This window comes from Amblyomma mixtum, chromosome 2 (assembly GCF_055824585.1).
Source record: "Amblyomma mixtum isolate Tamu chromosome 2, ASM5582458v1, whole genome shotgun sequence".
In the NCBI taxonomy this organism is placed as follows: domain Eukaryota; kingdom Metazoa; phylum Arthropoda; class Arachnida; order Ixodida; family Ixodidae; genus Amblyomma; species Amblyomma mixtum.
The window spans coordinates 226,680,280-226,700,143 of NC_143013.1; the positions used below are offsets into that span (position 1 = coordinate 226,680,280).

General features: G+C 46.6%; 1 protein-coding gene and 1 long non-coding RNA gene across 2 annotated transcripts in view; both read left to right on the forward strand.

Annotated features, from left to right (window-relative positions):
* Window positions 1-19,864, forward strand: part of LOC149362794 (caspase-14-like) — a 90,657-nt gene that overhangs the window by 17,230 nt on the left and 53,563 nt on the right. The window lies entirely within an intron of this gene.
* LOC149362795 (uncharacterized) lies at window positions 8,010-10,995 on the forward strand. Its single transcript, XR_016289050.1, has 2 exons — window positions 8,010-8,098; window positions 10,825-10,995. It is a non-coding gene; the product is annotated as an uncharacterized LOC149362795 (long non-coding RNA).

Below are 19,864 nucleotides of genomic sequence, written 5' to 3' on the forward strand. Positions count from 1 at the left end.
GCTAAAAGCATTTCATGCTTAATAAAAAGAGAAAGAGTTGCGTTACTGTAGGGCTCCGTTATAATTTCGACCGCCTGGGGATCTTCAACGTGCACAGACATCGCGTAGCACACGAGAGCCTTTGCGTGTCACCTCCACTGAAACGCGGCCGCCATGGCTGGGTTCCAACCTAGGAACTCGGACTCAGTAGCCGAGCGCCCTATCCACTGAGCCACGGCGGCGGTTGCAGTTCGGCTTTCACTTCAGCACCAGTGTTCAGATCCGGTTTTCACGGATGGCAGTTGTTCGGGTAGCGATAACAGGTAATGTCCATATATGCGGGATTGGAGGTTCTCTACATTCGCTGATACTAGGGGGTCTTGCTACCACCCCAGACGCAGTGGCGCAGCGGTTAAGAGGTGCCCCACTGCCCTTCAATGGCAGATGCTGCCATCGGTGGGGCTTGGGTTGCGACTGAGGTTGCTCTTCCCGAGCAAACTCTGACGAACTATTGAGCTGCCGCCTGGCATACAGTTACGGGGCAGCCAGCCAAAGAATGAGGCGTGATGACTGATTGCAAAAAGATGATATCGTTGGCCGGTGGACTAGCGCGAGCGCTGCATTCCGCGCCACTGCCAGCTTTGTCTTCTTCGTGACACTATCCGGGACTACAGAGTGATTGGTTTGGTTGGTTTAGGGAGTTTAACGTCCCAAAGCGGCTCAGGCTATGAGAGACGCCATAGTGAAGGGCTGCGGAAATTTCGCCCACCTGGGGTTCTTTAACGTGCACTGACATCGCACAGTACACGGGCCTCTAGAATTTCGCCCCCATCGAAATTCAACCGCGGCGGCCGGGATCGAAGCCGCGTATTTTGGGTCAGTAGCCGAGCGCCACAGCCACTTGCCATCGCGGCGATCGTCCCGATTGTGAACGCAAGAGACTGGCGGTACAACAGAAATGGCACGGTGGTGGTGTGCTGGCCGACACGATGAAAGAGATGATCGAAGATCGAATGAGTACTATTTCACGATTCATCTGGGCCGCAGGTCACCAGGAGCTGAGGCCCTTGGACGTGCCGAATGACATGGGCAGGGGGACGGTGTCACCACATTTAATCAGCGTATCGGGTCGGTGGGGCCGGTAGGTCGGGTCATTGCGTCAACAACAGTTCGTCGTATCGGGTGTTCGGGGCGGAGGGACAGGGCGGAAGAGTAACGGCGAGGTCTGTTCGGGTGTAGCAGGCTGGAGAACGGCTGGCAAGCGCGGACCAGGAGTATAGGGCCGGCGAATTGGAGGACCAGAATGGCAATGTTACTCCGCACCTCACACGAAATGTTATGTGGCGGCCGGCCGAAGATTTTGGCGTAATGATTCACTGTAAAAGGTTTTATTAGTCGGAAAGAGTTTGGGGCTAATAGATCGCGTTAAGTGGTCGAGAGTACATAGCCCTCGACGACCTTGTCAGCCCGCTGCACCGTCAGAACTTGGTTTCTTAGGTCCGAGCTAGCCAGCACGGTCTCCTACCGCTTCAGAGAAGAATCGATAACGGGATCACCCGGTGGAGCTCTATTTTCTAATCCCATAAGGTGCATTCCTAGTTGGCTCGTTGGCCGCAGTGTATATAATTCGGGTTGTAGTGATCAGGACAAATATGCGTGAGGAGATTTGTGGTGCATACCAATCTGGTCCACAGACGACGCTACGCAACCTCTTGTTCTGTAGTCATGCTTTTGTGCGGAGGGGGGAAAGTTCTCTCTAGTTTAAAATGATTGTCTAGACCGTGATTCCTGCTCATGGAGTCCTTCGTGAAATTAAGGAGACCAGATTCATCGACTGCCTGGTCGAAGAATCCTCGAGCAAAAAAGCAGGCAACCTCGTTCCCCGGAATCCCCGAATGCGCTGGGAGCCATATGAATTCAGAGTAATTTGCTCAGAGTTTGGCACCGTTAAGAATTTAAGGAAAATGTTTGTAATCCACCCTTTTTCGAAATTATTCATAGCCATTTTAGAGTCCCTAATAATGGTGCTCTCTTGGGTGTACGCTAGGGCGAGGGCTATAGCTGCCTCTTGTGCCGTTTCAGAGAATATGGTTTTGAAGGTTGAAGGGACGATGTGGTCACCGTTCCCGTTCACAGCCACAATTGGAAAGGCATTTTTTGTTTGTGTTCCGCCGCGTCTACATAAATTGTTCCAGAGCGCTGTCCGCATTTATTACGCAAGGTTTTGGCTCGTGCTTGTCTTTCACCTTTATTGTGAATAAGGGCCATGTTTTCGGGAAGGGATTTGATTCGTAGGGCTGGCCTATGGGCGCGGGTCAAGTCTTCTTTAGCGTCTTTATTCGTAGGTTGAAAGTTCATTCGAAGCCTGGTTCAAATACTCCTGCCAGTTCCGGTATTGGCTAATCGCGTCTTTTCAACCACTAAATGGGCTTCTTTCGGTTCATAGTAGGGGTTGTGTAATCCTAACCTCATAAGCCTCTTGGTTGAAACATTTAGTGGGAGTCCTAAAGCGTTTTTGTAGGCGTGCAATGCCATGCTGTCCAGTTTGTATTTTTCCGCTCTCCCAGATTTGAGTTACGAGGTGTCATAGCGTATCCTGCTTACCGCAAAGCCCTGCAATAGTCGGCATAGATCTCTTTCCCTCATCCTTTCTCTTTGATTAGCTATACGGCGGATTAATCGCGCCGTCGCTTCTACCGTTAACTTTAGCTTAGTGAGTTGGCTGATATTCTTTATTAAAACTTCCTGTTGGGCGAGTTTGTGGTTCATCTTGAAGTAGAAATGTTATAACGCAAACAAAGACACGGACAAGAGAGACGAAACACACACACAAGCGCTTCTGTGTGTTTCGTCTCTCTTTTCCGTGTTTTTGTTTGCGCTATAACAATTCTACTTCAAGATGATGTTCTTTCATTTTGCTTGGAAACACAACCACAGTTTTCTCATGGTTTGTACCTCTTTGACGGATCATCTATTGGCATAAAGGCGTGATGACCGATGTTAAATGAATGATTTTAATGGCCGCCCTCCGAAAGCTCGTGCTGCGTCCAGGGCCACTGCCTGCTCCGTCTTATTTATTTATTTCATTTTATTTAAATGGAGCGATGCCGCGAGTGGCTGGCATTCGTAGCTCGACGACTGACGAGCACGTTTGTTGCTTACGGCGCCGCCGAGTGATTCAGTTCTTTTGCGGGCGGAAGTCAGCCCAAATAAAGAGCTTCGTTTGCAAGCCTTGTTGCTGCATTACTGATCGCTGGACTGCCGTCAATCCAAAGCGACATCTGGTGGAGGTGCGGGGTAGCCTTTCATGTTCCGGACACCCCCTACAAGTCGTGACGCCAGCCCTCTGAGTCATCTACCGCAGGACCTGAGTCCAGTCCACCGCGCAAGCCGACGCCTACAAGGGGACGCACCTGAGTTCGGGATTCTGCCCGACCATACCCAGAAGCGAAAGCCAGCAGCAACGTCTACCATGAGTTTGCCCCAGACGATGACTCCAATCATTCTTCAGCAGCCCCGGGTGCCACCAACCTTCGACGCTTCGCCTGGTGCCGACCCCGAAGAATGGCTGGAACAGTTCGACCGTGTGGCTGTCTTTCACAACTGGGACGATGCCATGAAAATTAGGTACGTCTTCTTCGCCCTTGAGGGACCAGCAAGAGTGTGGTTTGAGAATGAGGAAGCCAGCCTTGCGAACTGGGGAACCTTCAAGGAGCGGCTTTTCAAGACTTTCACAAACGTCGTGAGAAAGGAGAGAGCCCAGCTTCTGCTACACTGCAGTCTCGCATTCAACACCCAAACGAGACCGTTGCAATGTACACTCAGGAAATGAAGCGTCTCTTCCGGCTTGCCGACGCGAGCATGAAGGAAGAAGACAAGGTGAAGTTGCTTATGCGAGGAGTTGAAGAGCAACTCTTTGCCGGCCTCGTCCGCAACCCACCGAAAACCGCCGCGGAAATCGTAGAAGAGGCATCCACGATGCAAAAAACTCTTAATGCCCGAGCCCGCCAGTATGACCGCCAGCAACGATTTTTGTCAGCAAGCTGCCTGGACACCGCTAACAACGATAATCTGCGGGAGGTTATACGGCAAGTTGTGCGAGCAGATCTCTGATGATTGCTGCCAACGGGAACGCAGCCGCAGCTTACATCGCTCAGCGACGTCATCCGGGACGACGTTCAACAAGCCTTAGGTGTGGCGTCGACAGCCACGCAGCCTCTGCAGCCCCAAGCCATGACTTACGCCGCAGCAGTGCGGCGTCCTGCCCCTCGACGACGGGACCCGAGCCCTTATTGCCCTCAGCCAGCTGCGTTGGACCGCCGCCCTCTCGCCCCAACTCGCCCGTACTCCAAGCGTCGCACACAGCCGAGGAAATGCGACGAGTGGAGAACTCCCGACCAGCGCCATCCACTATGCTTCCACTGTGGTGAAGCCGGTCACATTCTCCGGTACTGCCCATACAGGAGAATGGGCATCCGAGGGTTTTTTTACGACACCCCGCGACCCCGACCCGGCCAGCGACCAGTCGAAATGAGTTTTTGCGTCGGGAAGAATGCTCGTCGACAAGCCGCCTATCACGTTCCTCGTTGCCATCGTCACCACGCTATGTATCTCCTAGCCGAGGCTACGCAGTGCGGGGACGCTCCACCAGCCCCCGAAGGTTAAGCTGAGTAAAGCAGCCTCTGGAGGTGAGGTTGCTTCTGAGCAAAATAACAAAGATCCTCCATCGACGAAAACGGAAGACCACGCCTCAACTACGGCGTCAACGCCTAAGACGACGACAACGACGACGCGGCCAGACTTGAAGCTTTTACCATCGCCTATGAGAAGTAACGTCGGAGTACGCCTACCGCAGCATCACTACTCGACGAAGCCAAGATCGTACACCGAAGACGACGTGTAATACGGAAACGCGAACAAGTAACCTTGAAGTTACGGTCGACGGTCACGCGGTTACTGCCTTCGTCGACACGGGAGCTGAATACTCCGTGATGAGCGGGCCATTCGCTGTCCGACTAAGGAAAGTGACAACTTGGGATGGCCCGCTGATCCGCACCGCAGGTGGTAACCTTATTACGCCGTCAGGACGCTTCACCGCGAGAGTTACAGTAAATGGGCGAACCTATGCTACAATCTTCCTGGTCCTACGGAAATGCTTGCAAGACGTGATTTTGGGAATGGACTTCCTGAATGAACATCGGGGATCATCGACCTTCGATCTAAGTCGATCAAGCTTTCCACGGACAAAGCCATATCTGCAGCGACGACAGCGACTCATCACGTTGCCTTAAACGTCCTCGACGAAGCATTGAGCGTGCCGCCCCGATCAAGTGTCGTTGCCTCCATAGGTACTGGAGACAGGGAAACTGCCGAAGGCGTCGTCGAGGGGAACACCCAGTTACTCCTGGATCGAGGACTGGGCGTCGCAAGGGGAGTCGCCCAAATCTGGAATGGCCAAGCCCAGGTGCTGCTAACCAACCGTAGAATACAGGCATCTAAACAAAGGTACGACGATTGTTTTTCTCGACGAGCTGGAAGGCATCACAGACATACAGGGTCTGTTCTGAAAGTAGTAGGACTCATTTTTTTAAATAAAATTTATTCATGAGAGTAGTAAAAATGATTATAATTTTTCAAAGTAGCAACCTTTCGCACATACACGCTGCTGCTAATCAGTTTTCCAATTTTCGTACGCCTCCAGTAACGCCTGGACCGGAATGCTGTTTAACTCCCCCGTCACGGCCTGTTGAACCGCCTCTACCAATCCGTAATGTTTCCTCTTGAGCGCCGATTTTATTTTAGGGAATAGAAAAAAGTCTGGCGGGGCCAAGTCGGTGCTGTAGGGGGGCTGAGGCAGCGTTGCCGCCATGTGCTGGGCAAAAAATCGAGGTGCACATTCACATGATGAATAAGATCCTGGCACATCGCTTTCCGGTTGGCCTTTTGCTCCTTTGACAGCGCTCCCGGCACCACCCTTATAAAAATGGTCTATAGACTTTCTATAGACTTTTTATAGACTCTATAGCCATCCTATAGACTTTTCCTTTTGTCTATAGACAGTCTATAGAAAATCTATGGACTAAAGTCTATAGCTGCTTCAATTTCCTTTTGTCTATAGACTCTCTATAGACTAAGGTCTATAGCCGCCTCAATTTCCTTTCGTCTATAGACTGTCTATAGACCCTCTATAGACTAAGGTCTATAGCCGCCTCAATTTCCTTTCGTCTATAGACTGTCTATAGACCCTCTATAGACTAAGGTCTATAGCTGCCTGAATTTCCTTTCGTCTATAGACTCTCTATAGACTCTCTATAGACTAAGGTCTATAGCTGCCTCAATTTCCTTTCGTCTATAGGCTGTCTATAGACATTTTATAGACTAAAGTCTATAGCTGACTCAATTTCCTTTTGTCTATAGACGGTCTATAGACTCTCTATAGACTGAAGTCTATAACTACCTCTATTTCCTTTTGTCTATAGACGGTCTATAGACTCGCTATAGCCTAGGGTCTATAGCTGCCTCAATTTCCTTTTGTCTATAGACTGTCTATAGACTAAAGTCTATAACTGCTTCAATTTCCTTTCGTCTATAGACGGTCTATAGACTCGCTATAGACTAAGGTCTATAGCTGCCTCAATTTCCTTCTGTCTATAGACTGTCTATAGACTTAAGTCTATAACTGCTTCAATTTCCTTTCGTCTATAGACGGTCTATAGACTAAGGTCTATAGCTGTCACAATTTACTTTCGTCTATAGACGGTCTATAGACTCTCTATAGACTACGGTCTATAGCTGCTTCAATTTCCTTTCGTCTATAGACGGTCTATAGACTCTCTATAGACTACGGTCTATAGCTGCTTCAATTTCCTTTCGTCTATAGACGGTCTATAGACTCTCTACAGACTACAGTCTACAACTACCTCAATTTGCTTTCGTCTATAGACTGTACACTATAGATAGTCTACTGCCTATAGACCAGTCTATAACAATCGTAATTTTATCTAACAATGTTCGATACACTGACCTTCGACTAAGTCCAGAACAATGTCAATTTCTTTTTGCACTGTATGTTGAGGGGACCTGCATCTAGTGACCGCAATTATGTCGGGATTCCCCCACCTCCTTCGCTATTACGGAAATTAAAATGTATTGCGTAAGGCCATTACAACACCCTCCTGTATATTGTTTTCAGGAGCCTTGACAAGCTCCTTTTCGTTATACCGTGACGTATATTGTCAATACAATTAAATATTTAATGCTAACAAGTAAGCCGAGGAAAAGCAGCCGTTCTTGAAGTAAGGGCACCCGCAAACTGTACTACATCGAACGAATACGCTGTCCCTTAAAGGAATCGCTCGACAAAATTCCATTCCATCTTTCAATCGTTATTGTCCAACGTGCTGAAATCAGAAACATTTTATCAACGGATCTACATTTCTCTTTAGAACGTCCTGAATATAAAGGGGGAAATACGGGTGTGAGAATTCAAGGAAGCGCCCATGCCTTAGAAACATCTTAGATTAATCTCAAAGAGCCTGGTCCTTTCTGCGATTAACATCTGCCATTTCTACATTTGCAGTTTGTATTCACGTGAATAAGTGCTGCGACGCAACAATCACAAAGCCAGTATTTTTTCGTTCCTACCCTTGCACCTGTTGCTTCGGAGCCGATGACACGCTGATGTGGCGCATATCAGTTTTCTAAACACGAACACACGCAAAAAAGACGTTATGCTATGTAACCTTATAATTATTATTTGAGAATTGTACCACATACTATTCGATGGGAGATGCGGCGCGTATACCGACAAGAAGTTAGATTTCGGTTGTGTTTTCACGAAAACAATAAAATTTTTAGGGGGAAAGCGAAGAATTTAAGCTTATAAACCGATTGCCTTCTGTGGTCTTAGATATCAGATCAAGCTGCACGCGGCAAGAGTGCGAGCGATAAAGATACGACCGTGAAATGGGTTTCTGTTTCACGTTTTACCCATTTTACCGCGAGACGGCGGAAAATCATTCGGGCTGCAAACAACCCTGTGCGTGGCTGCATCAATGGCGGTGGCGTGTTTTTCGCGGATTACGTTTTCTTCAAAATCCAGCTTCATCGTCCCCTTACGGTAAGTCTACACGTTTATATTTTATTCATTTGGTCTCCTAAACCACTCTAAGCAGAGCTGTGTGTGCAGAACAGATTATGTGCGCATGCTACAAACGTCCTATCTTCGCTTCTAAGGCGGAAGCCATCGGGCTCTCGACTAATGCCTCTTATCTCTGTGCCGCTGTCTTTACTAACGCGCGGAAAGGCAGTCTGTGCGATGCCCTTGATGATAAGCCGCTCCTCGCGAGCTGTCTACTAGATTTTTCGTGTTTCAAGGTAGATGCGCGGCCAGAAATGTCGTTTAGCCTGTGAATGACGGCCGAAATGGAACTGTGTGTTAGTTAGCGCCGTGTGAGCTCTATTTACTTTGCACCTCCGAAAACGTACTTACATACAGTCTCGTTCAGTGGTGGATTACATTTATTTTCTTATCTTTGTGTTATCGCCTGTCTGGACCATGGAGTGCTGTTCTTTTGGAGGTGTGCATTGCTTGCTACGTATGGACGCTCGCTCGGTGCGCGTCGTGGACGCCGACGTTTCAGCAAAGTTGTCTTGTAACGCTATAGACTGGAGCGCGAGACGTTTGTCAAAGTTGTAGTCAATCGGCGCTGGAGGAATGCTTGTAGTGTGATGGGTGACTAAAATTCGTTGCCGGCGCGAATGGACGGCGTGCTCAAACACCGCGAAGAACCCACGAGCTCCATCCCATCTCCCCTTCGTTGCACACGTATGGATTCGTCCGTGTCTGTCATCAGAGCCGTTGGCCGCCGCCGCTGGCTTGCGGGCACTTCATTTTGAAAGCTGGGTAAAGGTCGGCTCGACAAGAGGTGGCTTGCATTTCGTTCCGAGTGGTTCGTTCATGACTCCCGCTCACGCGTGCACAGATTTCTCGAATACCATTTGCGCGAGAGGCAAAGTATGTGTTTCTGATTTAAGACTTCTACGTTACGAAAGCGCCGATGTGACTCGCCGCTTATTTGCGCCTAAAATTAAATTAAGCTCTCGTGTTATTATAGCTGCGCCTGTAATTGTTTTATTGAAATACTTCCTACTTTGAGCACGTTCAATGCTTTCGCTGATTTTTCTAGCAGCGTTGGGTTAGGCTACCTCCATGCAATAAACACACCTCTTTACTGCGCTGTTGGGGCTGCACTTGAAGGAAAAACTAAGTGAATTTCAGACGGTATTTTATCATGACAGTAATTTGCTGTCTCAACCTCGCGACTGCTTTTGAAACGGCGCAGCTGCAGCCTCTGTGTGCTGTATTAGTATTCTGAATAATGAGCGCGGCATGGAAGCGCTGCAACCCGCTTGTTTCTAAGAGCGCGCGCAGATGTATGAGTATGCTGTTCCGTCTTTGTGCTTCAAGTTATAGGCGAAAATCTGTGGTGAACTGGTTGCTTCTGCCTGCTGGTTTTGTATAGCTTGTGCCCGTCTGAGTATCAGCTTACGTACACTCGGCCAAATCTTTAACTGGCTCAGGTGTTGCATCGCTAAATGCACCTTGTAAAAAGGTGCCTTTTGGCTACACTGCTGGCATATTCATGTTGTAATTTGACGCGTGAGATGGCATTTCATAGTTTCTTTTTGTTAATATAATGTTTGAGTGGAGTACGTGCATGTTTAGATCAAAGTTATCAGAAATATTCATCGTCTGCCGCTATACGAAGAGCCGAAACAAGCGGAATACGAAGCAATGGTTCTGGTGGCGCATTTGCACTAATCTGGCTAAACGACTTGTCCGCCATGAAAGGAGTGGTACTTTACCTAAAGAATGAGGCCATATGGACCAGATCCATTTCTGCGTATGCCGCTTGTTTCAGCTGTGCGTAGTGGCAGACGAATGTTTCTGATAACGTTGATCTAAACACGCAAGTACTGCACTCAAACATTATATGAACAAAAAGGAAGCACGAAATGACATTTCACTCGTTAAATTACAGCATGAATATGCCAGCAGTGTAGCCGAAAGGCACCTTTTTTACAAGGTGCATTTAGCGATGCAACACCCGAGGCAGTTAAAAATTTGGCCGGGTGTACCAGGCTTCACGCAGGGTATTTTGAAGCGCTTCTTCTATAGCGGTTATAAGAATAAATGCTGCAATATTCTCCTTTTTGGATCCCTGTGTGAGGTGCACTGAATCTGTATTTTATGGAGGTGGCATTCTTAACAGCTCCTTGCGAGTCAATGCAGATATGTGGCACAATTGTTCGAAGTCTTCTGTCACAAATAAAGTAAAAGGATTGCCATAAAGAGGTCAGTATTGGCTGTAACAGTATTGCCATACAGAAATCAGTATCAGTACTGGATTCAGAGTAGAGTGCTCCAGGGATTAAGGTTCTTTTTACAATGTTTTATGACGACGCATATAATCTTTCGTGTATTTACTGATATGATTGAGCCGGCGTGATAGCTCAGTGGCTATCATGTTCGTATGGCGACCTGAAAGATGCAGGTTCGATTCCGGCCTAGGCGGTCGCATTTTAATAGAGGCAAAATGCTAAAGGCCTGTGTACTCTGCACAGGTGGCCGAAATTATTCCCCAGCCTTTCACTTCAGCGTCTCGTAGCCTGTGTCGCCTTGGGTTTTTGAACCCCATAAAACCAAACCAAAAGATCAAGATTGCCTTTCTAGAATGGCATAGCCAGGATATGCCTTGCATTGTAAAGCACATGTGTAGAGATGGAATGGGAATTTTTTTTTCAGTTCCTCTTATATTATTTTTTTTCCTTTGTGCTGTACAGGTAAACGTGCCCGGACGATTTACTGCAGACAACAGGCCACAAGAATGCTTCTGAGGAAACTAGCCGGACTGTTACTTTCAACTTTTATGTAACTGTGGTGCATTCTTATGGTGCATGTATTGCATATTCCCAGCCTGGATAGCTTGGAAATAAACTAAATTTGTAAGTATATTGATTGTTTCATGTGTGAACTCTGTCTGGTGACCTTTTTCAATGATTGTAGACAGTCGATATGCAGTCTATAGATAATGGTCTACTAACAGTTTAGTAGACAGAGGTCTATAGACTGTCTATAGACAAAGGTCTATAGCACTGCCAGGCCACACACCTATGGAATGTCTATAGACAGTCTATATACATATGTCTACTGGACCAGTAGACTTTTGTCTGTAGACTGTCTATAGACGGTAATCTACAGGAAGTATATGGCCATAAGTCTATAGGTCGTCTATAGTCCGTCTATAGACAAGTGTCTATAGACGGTCTATAGACACCTCTATAGGAAATGTATGACCATAAGTCTATAGATCGTCTATGGACTGTCTATAGACCTGTGTCTATAGACTTCCTATAGACCCATAGACTTTCAGTAGACATTTGTCTATAGACTGTCTATAGACAAAAGTCTACTAAAAGTGTATGGCCATAAATCTATAGAGTGTCTATAGACCAGTCTAAAGGATTTGTCTATAGACAGTCTATAGACTTCATAGACTAAAGTCTATAGACAGTCTATGGACTGTCTATAGAAATTTTTATAAGGGCAGTTTCGCGCACACTTTCCTCATGGCTAAGTTTTCTGTCACGATCTCCAAAACTTGGGTTTCGGGAATGCGCAAGTCATCAGCAATCATTCTGATACTCATACTACAATCACTGTTCAGTAAATGTTTAACTCGCTACACAGTTTCGTTGGTCTTCCTGGTCGAAGGGCGTCCTGAGCGGTCGTCGTCTTCCACTCTTTCCTCACCTTCTCGGAGCAGCTTGTGCCACTCAAAAAATGCCTGGCCTACCCATGGCAGCTTCACCGTAGGCCTCCTTAATCATGCCGTGAGTCTCGTTGCCCGTTTCACCAAGATTTACACAAAATTTGATAGCGTATCGCTGATCCGGTAAACACTTCATGATTTTTCGTGACGAGACATTTCGACAAGGGTGCACAGTACAAGCAATCTGCTCTCTTCAACGGGCGAGAGCCGACTGGAGATTTTCCCCAGCATTCCCAATATCCCCCTTCAACGAGCCTGCACGCGTAGACCGCCTCTCGTTCGCCCGTTCCCCAAGAAAAATCCAGTCCTACTACTTTCAGAACAGACCCTGTATTTGCCGTACCCTACCAACCCGTAGAACCATCTGACCAAGGCCATCAACCCACGTTTGATATCAGCCCAGCATTAGCCCGGAGCAGACAAGACCAAATACGCAGTCTTCTTCCACAGTCTTCTTCAAAAGTACAGCGACTGCATCTCATCAGCATCGAATGTGTGACGAACCAGGCTTGCCAAGCACCACATTGTCACAGACGAACACGCCCGACCACTGCAACAGAGCCCCTACAGCGTATCGCCGATAGAACGCCAAGCTATCCGCAAGCAAGTTGAGGAAATGCTTCGTGACGATGTCATCCAGTCATCGAGAAGCCCCTGGGCTGCACCAGTAGTCCTAGTGAAAAAGAAAGACGGCACCCTTCGCTTCTGCGTCGATTACCGCCGCCTGAACAGCATTACGAAGAAGGATGCCTACCCCGCACCTCCACCAGATGTCACGTTGTAGTGACGGCAGTCCAGCGGTCAGTAATACAGCAGCAAGGCTTGCAAACGAAGCTCTTTATTTGGGCTGACTTGCGCCCGCGAAAGAACTGAATCACTCGGTGACGGCGGCGTAAGCAACAAACGTGCTCGTCAGTCGTCGAACTACGAATGCCAGCCACTCCCGGCATCGCTCAATTTAAAGCCCGGAAGGAAACTTGGAGATAACAGGTCAAGATCATCTACAGTAATCTGGAAACACGTAGATGCAGCTCTACAATTTCTGTGATCAATCGAGATTAGTCAGGTCGCTTCTCGCGCCATGAACAAAAATGATAACACCCCTTACCTGCGGCTTTGAGCGCGAACGAACGGACACTACAATGATAGGTGGCAATACGCCTGAGGGCCCTCGTGCGAGGCTATTACAGTAGGGGTGGGGGGGGGGGGATACAAGCTTGAAAATACGGCACAGGCGCTTGAAACAAAATACATGTAATAAAGAAGTATGAAATAAAGCTAGTAATGTACACAAGACACAACAAACAACGTAGAATAATATACTCACTTTAACGAATGCTGAAAGGATTGTAAGTTAATCTCAGTACCTATGTGCGATGGCAGGTTATTCCAGTCTGTTATACTCCGAGGAATGAAGGTTTTCGAGTAAAGCGATGAACGGCATCTTATGCGTTTTATTTTGTTATCGTGGTCACGGCGAGGAAAGACTGCAGGGTGTGGCAAAAGAAGTCGTCGTGGAGGGTGGGATGATCATACAGTTTGTGAAGTAAGTTTAGGCGAGCGAAATGGCGTAGACTTGATAGTGGTTCCAACTCCGCACGTTGTTTTAATGCTGTGACACTGGTGAATAATCTGTAAAGATGAAGCGCAGCATGGTTTACAAGGATTCAGTGTTGCTTACGATGTATGCTTTTTGAGAGTCCCATATGGCAGAAGAATACTCAACTTTCGGGCGGATTAGCGTGATGTAAACAAGTTATTTTAAGTTTGAAGGCGCGTGTTTGAGATTACGCCTAAGAAGGCCGAGTGCGCGATATGCTGATGCTAAGATTGCCTTAATATGGTAATGCCAAGTTAGGTCAGACTTAAAGTGAGCTCCTAGGTACTTGTAAGTTCTACGCTGTCGCTATTGAGGAAGTAGGCTGTAGGAATTCGAGTGGAACGGTTAGTAAACGAAATTAACTTTGTTTTAGATGCATTTAGAGACAGACAGGAGGAACACCAAACCGTTACAGCTTCAAAATCAGCTTGAAGGGAATGGCGGTCGGTTTCATTAATAATATTAAGATATACAACACAATCATCCGCGAATAACCCAATTTGAGATGATGCACACCTGGGCAGATCGTTAATAAAAATTTAAAAAAGCAGATGACTAAGAACACTGCCGTGGGGGACTCCAGATGTTACGGCGACAAATGACGAGTTAAAGCCGTTGACAGAGATGAATTGTTTTCTATTGAAGAGGAATTGTTTTGTGCATAAAATAAAGTTTGCATGAAGACTTAAGTTCGTCAATTTGGTTAGGAGCCTGTGATGGGGAACGCGCTCGAAAGCTTTAGAATAGTCTAAAAATACTGCGTCAATCCATCTGTAAGCCTGCGTCTACAGCGCAAAATATGTCGTTAGTAAATCCAGCTTGTTGGGTGTCGCATGAATAACCCCTGCGAAAACCCCTGGTATTTGAAAATAATATCGTGCTCATCTAGATAAATAACGAGTTGAGTATGAATTATGTGCTCAAGGAGTTTACAGATGTAGCTGGTTAATGAGATAGGGCGATAGTTAAGTGGAATAGTGTGGTCTCCGGATTTGAAAATGGGAATTACTTTCGCTGTACGCCAGCAATCAGGAATTGTACCAGATGATAATGATTGTCAAAAAAGTGATATCATTACTTGATGGAGGCTTAGAGAGGCATTTTTTAGTACTTTGTTATTAAAACTAAAGTTATCAGAGCTAATAGTAATTTTGAGGTTATTCAAAAGTGCAAGAAAGCCTGATTCACTAATGACAATTTCTGGCATGGAAGTGACGGAAGATGGCTGTAATGGTACCAGAGCGAGGTTACGATCCACGGACCTCTGGGTTATGTGCCCAGCACGCTTCCACTGCTTCTTCGTGATCATACAGGGTGTCCAGGCTAACTTTAGCCAAGGGTTAAAAAATTCGATATTTGAGGTAGGCCAATTAAGGAAACCACTTACATACAGCTACCAGCCGGCTTGCGCATCATAGGCAGTTTTTTGTTTCGCAATTAATTAATTAGCAATTAAGAATGTTTCTAAATGCGTAAATATTGACTTTAGACAAAAGATGTGAATAGCGAAGTTGGAGAGCACATTCAGAAACCTGCATTCCATTTATTTGCGACAAAGGAAGCCTCACGTGTATCTATTTTCCGAGCTCCAAAGAAAGCCCGGGAAATACAAAAAATCCCGTGACTAGCGCATTCGCGCGCCACGATTGTGCTGCTCTCAACCGTGGCTTGAGTGAACGAAATCAGCTTCTGGCAAGACGCGACGACCTCATTGCCCCGGTAGGCCGATATGTCGACGGTGGTTGCGGCGCCCGCGGGAGGTAGTCTGCAAGCGCGACGGTGCAACTTGCAACTTATATACAGGGTGTCCCAGCTAACTTGGACCAAGTTTTATAAAAAAACTAAGCATTCTTCAAAACTGAAATCGCGTGGATGTTGTTCAGGTTTATCTAAAGTTACAGTACCATATTTTCGCTCCTCCTATTTGAATAATTAGTCGAGACAACCAAATTAACTTTTTAAATATAGCTTGAAACGTTCAGGCGTCAACAGGAAAGTTGTGGAACTCCACAAATATCGTCGAACCCAGGCACTTCCAACGAGATAGACGTAGCGTGGCCATTTTTATTCGGGAAAAACGAAAGCCAGTGGAGTTTAAAAAATACCACGTGACAGCGCGCTCCGTGCACCCGGATGCGCCGCGATTACAGCGCTCTCATCCGTGCTTCTTAAGAAACATCATCTGTTTCTGGCCTTTCGTGCTGCCCAAGACAGGGCTTCGCGATGTGCTTGGTTCCAAGATAAGCGCCAGTGGGTACGGGCGGCAATGGAAAGAAAGTGCGGCTCCTGTTTTTTTAGCGTAATTCACACGACGTTATCATGATTGTTATATGCGTCTTTGCTTCTTGGGATCTTGCTCTCAACTTCAAACTCATGAGATTGTCATCGTTCCTCTGCATGCATTCTGCTACCGTGAGTGTGCAGTTATTGCCGCAGAAACGGGAGCCGCGCTTTCTTTCAACTCCCGCCCGAACCCACTGGCGCTTATCTTGGAACCAAGCACATCGCGAAGCCCTGTCTTGGGCAGCACGAAAGGCCCGAAGCGGCTGATGTTTCTTACAAAGCACGGATGAGAGCGCTGTAATCGCGGCGCATCCGGGCTCACGGAGCGCGCCGTCACGTGGTATTTTTTAAACTCCGCGGGCTTTCGTTTTTCCCAAATAAACACGGCCACGCTAAGTCTATCTCGTTGGAAGTGCCTGGGTTGGACGATATTTGTGGAGCTCCACAACTTTCCTATTGACGCCTGAACGTTTCAAGCTATATTTAAAAAGTTAATTTATTTATCTCGACTAATTATTCAAATAGGAGAAGCGAAAAAATGGTACTGTAACTTTAGATGAACCTCAACAACATCCACGTGATTTCAGTTCAGTAGAACGCTTAGTTTCTTTATAAACTTTGGTCCAAGTTAGCAGGGACACCAAGTATATACCGGGTGTTTCAGCGAACACTTTCAAAAGCTTTATAAATAGGCTTCTTGGGGTAAAAATATGGCTTTTGCGGCACAGTCTTACCAGTGTTGCCGGGCACCAGTAAAGCGGTGTATTGTTTTAAGTAGTGAGCTGGTTAACCAACTTCTAATATTTAACTTCTTAACTAGTACAGTTAGGCACCTAGTTGCAAGTAGAGATTTGTAACCGGTCGTTACTAGTAGCCATATCAGTTTTTAGAATTTCGAAAACGCGGTTACCTTCGCCGCTGTGAGTCGACAAAATCTGGCTGCATCGTGCAAAAATACATGGACTTTTCGAAAGCATGCAGGCAAAGCAACCCCACCAGTGCACGTAACTAGTCAAAAAGCCAAATTTCTTCGAGCCACAGCTCCAACGCTGATCGCATTTTCTAATTTCTAAAAATTGGTATGGCTATTACTAAAGATCGGCTACCAGTCTCTAATGGCAACTAGGCGCCTGAGTCAGCTAGTTAAAAAGTTATTTATTAAAAATTGGTTAACCAACTCACTACTTAAGACGATTCACCAGTTTTCTGGTGTCCGCCAACACTGGTATTACTGTGCCGCAAAAGCCATATTTTTATCCCAAAAAGCCTGTCTATAAAAATTTCTGAACGTGTTCGCTGAAACACTTAGTATATATATATATATATATATATATATATATATATATATATATATATATATATATATATATATATATATATATATATGAGAGAAGCCAACAGCTAAAGAAACCAAGGGGCACAGGGGATTTTTAATTAATTTATTTATTTTGTGGTGTTGATCAATTTACAATTTTACTGAATATGTTATCGCTCAAAGCTAATTGATTAGAAAAACAGAAGAAAACAGAACCACATGCCGCCAGTGGGATCCGAGCCCACGACCTCCGAATTACGCGTCTGATGCTCTACCGCTGAGCTACGGCGACGGCTGTCAAATCTGCTTTCGGGGTTATTTATGTTTACAAATAACCTAACCTTGGGTGTTAAACAAGCAAGGGAAAGGGAATGAGGAGCTCGTTATTAATATGAGAGAAAAAAACAGCCACAGAAACCAAGGAGCACAGGGTGCTCCTTGGTTTCTGTGGCTGTTGGCTTCTCTCATAACCTTGGGAGTGTTCACCCGGCGGACGTAGCACGTCCTGAGTTACCGCTGATGTGACGTAGATGTGACGTATATATATATATATATATATATATATATATATATGTCAGGTGAGCAGCCTGCCAAAAAACAAGCTTCAGACAGCCAGACGAACACGCCACGGCTAAATGTGGTTAAAGTGCCAGCGCACTGCAACTGCATACCACACCTTAAGGTACTCCACAAAGGGCAAAATTGAATTTTTTCGCATGCATAACACGAGGACTGTATACAGGAGTTATGGAAATTGTGGTACTCACCTTGCGTTTCAAATCGGTCTCTTATTTATGCGATATCTCTCGGCAAAACACCCCCGTCTTACTTGACTTTCGGTGCTGCCCTTGTGCAATCGTTCCGGTTCTGCAATTGTCCTGTTATTTTAGTACGAAAGCCCTACCTGACAAGGTCTAACCGGCTCACCGAGTGTATGCGAAGCTAGACCTTGAAGGTGACCTTGGCCTAGCCTTGCACAGCAACAGTCCATCCATAAATAAAATAAACAGTGCAGCGACAGCGTGTCGAACCCGCGGCAGTGCGAACAGAGTAGCTTCGCTGGTCACAGCACGCGAGAAATATGCTATCGCCGGAGCCGATCACGCCGGCTGTTAAACTGCTGCGCATCCTCGCGCTGTGCATTTCATGCCGTCGTCTTCATCAACTACTTTTGTTGTCCAACTAATATCGTCGTCAGACGTGCGGACCACCCAGGAGAACACAACCACGAGCCGTGGTTGTGTTCTTCAGTTCAGTCCTCCAGCAGCGCTGCCCCCTACTCCGATGTGCTGTTTTGTCGTCGTGCTGTTTTAAGCATGAAATGCTTTTAGCTCCCGTTGTCGGCAGTGTGGTGACGTCACGCCGAGACCGAGAGCCAACATCCGGGCACTGAATTCAACTCATCCTGGCACTGAAACGAGAACATACGGGCACCGTACGAGCTTTAACGAGACTCGTACGTTACCTGTTCGGGCCTTTGATCGAGGGCCGCTTAGAGCAAGAGGGGAGCTCTGGGGCGAGAGTGGCCTTGGGGCTGAAAAACTGCTTCCGCGCCGTCCCCAAGGATGGCGCTGCGGTCCCACACTCACGCATGTAAAAGACCGGCCGCTGGGCCTTCTGCTCATGACGTTTCCCCCTTTGGCAGGCAGACGTATACACGCCCGCGGAGTATTCGAACGCGCTGCACATACATTCTTGTCAGGCCTGCGTCTGGTCGTGTCCGCGTACGCTTCTGCATCGTCCTGCATTTCAATGCCACCACCGTCACAGCTGCTTAAGCCGAGCAATTGAGCCTGATGAAAGGAGAGGTAGGAAGCGTCTTGCGGAAAGCGATTGCGTTGCGAGTGATACGCCACAGTAGACTGCTCGCCCCTGCCGACAACGCCATGATTATGCGCCTGCTCACGAAAGCGACAAGAACGCCACTGTTCTTATGCCCGTAAACATTTCATGCTTACTCTACTCTCAGTTACGGGAGAGGCAGAGATTTTTTCCCTGCGCTCTTATGTCGTCATGCTGTTTTTTCGCTGCGCTGTTTTCTGGCTGTGCAGCTTTGTCAGGCGTGCTGTTTTCACGCGTGCTTGTTTTTTCCCTGTGCTGTTCGGCCCTCATGCTGTTTTTCCCTGTGCTGTTTGGTCGCTGTGCTATTTTTTCCCTATGCTGTTTTATCGATGTGCTGTTTTTTTGCGCTGTTTTGACGCATACTTTTTAACATGTTATGTTCTTCCGTGTCCTCTATTTCTAAGTCTACTCACTTTAGCAGTATTCAGAGTGGTGTTTGAAGCATTTGTGTGTCCTGTTTATCGTTGCAAGAAGGCATTTTACCAAATTATTGAAGAACTGCTAGAATTAAGCCTTTACATAAAGGTTGAGACAGGACGTGTATGGAGAACTATGATTTCAGCGGTGTGCAAATCATTAGAACGTATCATTTATAGCATCTGAGTAATATCATCTATGAACACGAGGTACTAACCAACGTTCAACATGGGTTCAGGCGAGGGAACTCAGCATACAATCAGCTTGTCGAAGCAATTCCCAATTTCGCGACAGCAATCAATGAAGTAGAGCAAACAGATGTTATAATCATAGACTTTCGTAAAGTTTTATTTAATAAGGCTTCACACAAAAAAATTGCTTTGTAAATTTAATCAGGTCCTAAGAAATAAAATATTACTAGCACGGTTTCTATCGTACCTGTCTAAACGATGTCATTTTGTAGCTCTTCATAAAGTCTGCTGGGATCACGTTCCTGTCAGTTCTAATCTTCCCCAAGGATCCGTTCGCGGCTTGCTATTATTTCTGTTATTTGTAATGATATTGTAACAAACTTGAACATACGTGTTAGGTTAA